Raw genomic sequence first — 5,000 nt, forward strand, 5'->3', positions numbered from 1 at the left:
GTATGCCTATTGCCGTCATGGATTCATTTGCGCTCGTCAACCCCCATACTTTAAAAACAGTTGTTTCACAAATGAAATCCTCAACATGCTCACTTGATCCAATCCCAACATGGTTCTTTAAAAGTGTTTTTGACTGTTTAACTGACAAAGTATTAGAAATTGTGAACGGCTCTCTATCAACTGGCATCTTTCCCACTCCCCTAAAATCTGCCATTATAAAACCACTACTTAAGAAAGGAAAGCAAGATAATTCTGTTCTTTGACATTTCAGACCAATATCTAACCTTTCATTTCTAAGTAAAATCCTTGAGAAAGTGATTTTCAGACAACTTACTGATTTTCTTAGCAAAAACATTTTATTTGAGAAGTTTCAATCAGGTTTTCGTTCTAGCCACAGTACTGAGACTGCATTAGTAAAGGTTGTAAACCATCTCAGACTTATCATAGATGCTGGTGGTGTATCAGTTCTTGTCTGGTTAGATTTGAGTGCTGCTTTTGATATAGTAGATCACACTATTCTAATACATCGTTTAGAAAACTGTGTCGGCCTCTCAGGACTTGTATTAGAGTGGTTTAAATCTTATCTAGCTAGGCATGTGGGGTCCCTCAGGGGTCTATTCTTGGTCCCTTGCTCGTCTCCCTGTACATGATTCCATTAGGTGGAATCATCAGAAAACATGGTGTACATTTTCATAGTTATGCTGATGATACTCAGCTGTACATATCAGTATTGCCTGATATTTCACATGCACTCAGCTCGCTGGAGAATTGTCTACGAGATGTGGAATGCACTGCCAGTTTACATTAGGGATGCAACCTCAGCAAATATGTTCAAGTCAAGACTAAAAACCCATCTTTTTAATATTGCCTTTAAATGACTAAATAATTAAATTAAGATTATAAAAACCCATCCTTTTACATTTACATTTACATTTTTGGCATTTAGCAGACGCCTTATTCCAAAGCAACTTCCAATTATTCATTTGAATACTAAGCATGTGAATCAGCAGTCCACCATTCGTTGTAGGAAGAGTACTCTAGCTCGGGCCGGGGGCCACTGATAGAAGGAAAAACCTTTTCCCTATTATCGCCTTCTACTAAAACTTTTTATTTTTATTTTTATTTTTTACTGGAGAAACTGAGAAACAGTACAAGGGGGGCAATAGAAGTTCTAGGGACACAGTAGAGGGGAAAGCGGGTGTCTTTAGGAGACGTAGAGGTGAGGGTCAGAAGATGTCTCAGGAGGAGCAGTTAAGATGTAACCTGAAGAGATGGGTCTTCAGTCTACGACGGAAGATGGGTAGTGACTTTTAATATTGCATTTAAGTTACAAAATAATTAAATGAAGATGATATAATGATTAAAGCACTTTGAGCTGCAATGTTTGCAGGAAGAGCGCTATACAAATAAAGTTATTATTATTATTATCTTACAGGAGGGAGGGAGAGGGGAGAGGGGGGAAGGGAGGGAGAGGGGAGAGGGGGGAGGGAGGGAGAGGGGAGAGGGGGGGAAGGGAGGGAGAGGGGAGAGGGGGGGAGGGGGGGAAGGGAGGGAGGAGGGGAGAGGGGAGGAGGGGGGGAAGGGAGGGAGAGGGGAGAGGGGGGGAGGGAGGGAGAGGGGAGAGGGGGGGAGGGAGGGAGAGGGGAGAGGGGGGAAGGGAGGGAGAGGGGAGAGGGGGGGAGGGAGGGAGAGGGGGGGAAGGGAGGGAGAGGGGAGAGGGGGGGAGGGAGGGAGAGGGGAGAGGGGGGGAAGGGAGGGAGAGGGGAGAGGGGGGGAGGGAGGGAGAGGGGGGAAGGGAGGGAGAGGGGAGAGGGGGGGGAGGGAGGGAGAGGGGAGAGGGGGGAAGGGAGGGAGAGGGGAGAGGGGGGAGAGGGAGGGAGAGGGGAGAGGGGGGGAAGGGAGGGAGAGGGGGGGGAGGGGGGAGAGGGGGGGAGGGGGGAGAGGGGGGGAAGGGAGGGAGAGGGGGGAGGGGGGAGAGGGGGGGAGGGGGGAGAGGGGGGGAGGGAGGGAGAGGGGGGGAGAGGGGAGAGGGGGGAGGGAGGGAGAGGGGGGGAGGGGGAGAGGGGGGGAGAGGGGAGAGGGGGGGAGGGAGGGAGAGGGGGGAGGGGGAGAGGGGGGGAGGGGGGAGAGGGAGAGGGGGGGAGGGAGGGAGAGGGGAGAGAGGGGGGAGGAGGGAGAGGGGGGAGAGAGGGGAGAGGGGGGGAAGGGAGGGAGAGGGGAGAGGGGGGAGGTTGGGTAGGGAGGGAGAGGGAGAGGGGGGAGGTTGGGTAGGAGGAGAGGGGAGAGGGGGGGAAGGGAGGGAGAGGGGAGAGGGGGGGAAGGGAGGGAGAGGGGAGAGGGGGGGGAAGGGAGGGAGAGGGGAGAGGGGGGGAAGGGAGGGAGAGGGGAGAGGGGGGGGGAAGGGAGGGAGAGGGGAGAGGGGGGGGGAAGGGAGGGAGAGGGGAGAGGGGGGGAGGTTGGGTAGGGAGGGAGAGGGGAGAGGGGGGGAGGTTGGGTAGGAGGGAGAGGGGAGAGGGGGGGAAGGGAGGGAGAGGGGAGAGGGGGGGAAGGGAGGGAGAGGGGAGAGGGGGGGGAAGGGAGGGAGAGGGGAGAGGGGGGAAGGGAGGGAGAGGGGAGAGGGGGGGAGGAAGGGAGGGAGAGGGGAGAGGGGGGAGGGAGGAGAGGGGGGAGGGGGGAAGGGAGGGGGGGAAGGGAAGGGAGGGAGAGGGGGGAGGGAGGAGAGGGGGGGGAAGGGAGGGAGAGGGGGAGAGGGGGGGGAGGGAGGGAGAGGGGAGGGGGGAGGGAGGGAGGGAGAGGGGAGAGGGGGGAGGGAGGGAGAGGGGAGGGGGGGAGGGAGAGGAGAGGGGAGAGGGGGGAGGGAGGAGAGGGGAGAGGGGGGTGAGGGAGGAGAGGGGAGGGAGGGGGGAGGGAGGGGAGGGGGAGAGGGGAGAGGGGGGAGGGAGGGAGAGGGGAGAGGGGGGGAGGGAGGGAGAGGGGAGAGGGGGGGGGAGGGAGGGAGAGGGGAGAGGGGGGAAGGGAGGGAGAGGGAGAGGGGGGAGGGAGGGAGAGGGGAGAGGGGGGGAAGGGAGGGAGAGGGGAGAGGGGGGAGGGGGGGAAGGGAGGGAGAGGGAGAGGGGAGGAGGGGGGGAAGGGAGGGAGAGGGGAGAGGGGGGGGGAAGGGAGGGAGAGGGGAGAGGGGGGGGGAAGGGAGGGAGAGGGGAGAGGGGGGAAGGGGAGGGAGAGGGGAGAGGGGGGAGGGAGGGAGAGGGGAGAGGGGGGGAAGGGAGGGAGAGGGGAGAGGGGGGGAGGGGGGGAAGGGAGGGATGAGGGGGAGAGGGGAGGAGGGGGGGAAGGGAGGGAGAGGGGAGAGGGGGGGGGAAGGGAGGGAGAGGGGAGAGGGGGGGGGAAGGGAGGGAGAGGGGAGAGGGGGGGAGGAAGGGAGGGAGAGGGGAGAGGGGGGAGGAAGGGAGGGAGAGGGGAGAGGGGGGGAGGAAGGGAGGGAGAGGGGAGAGGGGGGAGGAAGGGAGAGGGAGAGGGGGGAGGGAGGAGAGGGGAGAGGGGGGAGGGAGGGGGGAGGGAGGGAAGGAGGGGGGAGGGGGGGAGAGAGGGGGGGGAGGGAGGGAGAGGGGAGAGGGGAGAGGGGGGGGAGGGAGGGAGAGGGGAGAGGGGGAAGGGAGGGGGAGGGAGGGAAGGGAGGGGGGAGGGGGGGAGGGAGGAGAGGGGAGAGGGGGAAGGGAGGGGGGAGGGAGGGAAGGGAGGGGGGGAGAGAGGGGGGGGAGGGAGGGAGAGGGGAGAGGGGAGAGGGGGGAGGGAGGGAGAGGGAGGGGGGGGAGGGAGGGAGAGGGGAGAGGGGGGGAGGGAGGGAGAGGGGAGAGGGGGGGAGGGAGGAGAGGGGAGAGGGGGGGAGGGAGGGAGAGGGAGAGGGGGGGAGGGAGGGAGAGGGGAGAGGGGGGGAGGGGGGGAGGTTGGGTAGGGAGGGAGAGGGGAGAGGGGGGAGGTTGGGTAGGGAGGGTGTTGAAATACGGAGTTGTTTCTCAATGCAATAAAACAGGCAGACAGACAGACAGACAGACAGGCAGTAGACAGACAGACAGGTACCTTGTGTTGTCGTAGTAGGAAGGGTAGCAGCATCAGACAGACAGACAGACAGACAGACAGGCAGACAGGCAGCAGACAGACAGACAGGTACCTTGTGTTGTCGTAGTAGGAAGGGTAGCAGCATCCAGACAGACAGACAGACAGGCAGCAGACAGACAGACAGGTACCTTGTGTTGTCGTAGTAGGAAGGGTAGCAGCATCAGCAGCCCTCCGTCGTGGACGATCCACCACACGTCTATGGTGCCCTCCTCCAGACGCTCCTGGTTGCCGGGGAAGTGGTCGATGTTCTTAGCAACCAGCAGCGCCTGGTGGGCCGAGGTGGTCTCCCGCACCGTCTCTATGGCAACAAGGAGGAGACCGCGCGACAGGGTTAGCCTAGCGGGGAGCTAAAGCTAAAGGCGTTAAGTCAACACTTCAGGCCTCAGGACTTTATAGACAAACTTAATAAAGTGTGTGTGTGTGTGTGTGGTCCAGACCTATGAAGTTCTTCCAGGACTATGAGTGAGTGTGTGTGTGTGTGTGTGTGTGTGTGTGTGTGTGTATAACAGACCTATGAAGTTCTTCCAGGGGTAGGAGTGTAGGTGTGTGTGTGTGTGTGTGTGTGTGTGTATAACAGACCTATGAAGTTCTTCCAGGGGTAGGAGTGTAGGTGTGTGTGTGTGTGTGTGTGTGTGTGTGTGTGTGTGTGTGTGTGTGTGTGTGTGCGTGTGTATAACAGACCTATGAAGTTCTTCCAGGGGTAGGAGTGTGTGTGTGTGTGTGTGTGTGTGTGTGTGTGTGAGTGTGTGTGTGTGTGTGTGTGTGTGTATAACAGACCTATGAAGTTCTTCCAGGGCCTCTGGTCCTCCATGGTCCTCCAGCCCCCGGGCCAGGCCATCAGGACAGCGTTGTGCTTCATGCCCCCCAGCCCGGCCGCCTGGATC

General features: G+C 59.5%; 1 pseudogene across 1 annotated transcript in view; it reads right to left on the minus strand.

The window, feature by feature from the left end:
* Positions 1–5,000, minus strand: part of LOC308151801 (solute carrier family 12 member 7-like) — a 55,601-nt pseudogene that overhangs the window by 7,675 nt on the left and 42,926 nt on the right. The window contains exons 18-19 of the transcript in view: positions 4,894–5,000; positions 4,245–4,414 (exon numbers count right to left, since the gene is read on the minus strand). The exon at positions 4,894–5,000 is cut by the window's right edge and continues 89 nt beyond it. The product of the transcript in view is annotated as a solute carrier family 12 member 7-like (transcript). The remainder of the gene's footprint in view (positions 1–4,244; positions 4,415–4,893) is intronic.

The sequence above is a fragment of the Nansenia antarctica genome (assembly GCF_963989245.1).
Source record: "Nansenia antarctica genome assembly, chromosome: 2".
NCBI lineage: Eukaryota > Metazoa > Chordata > Actinopteri > Argentiniformes > Microstomatidae > Nansenia > Nansenia antarctica.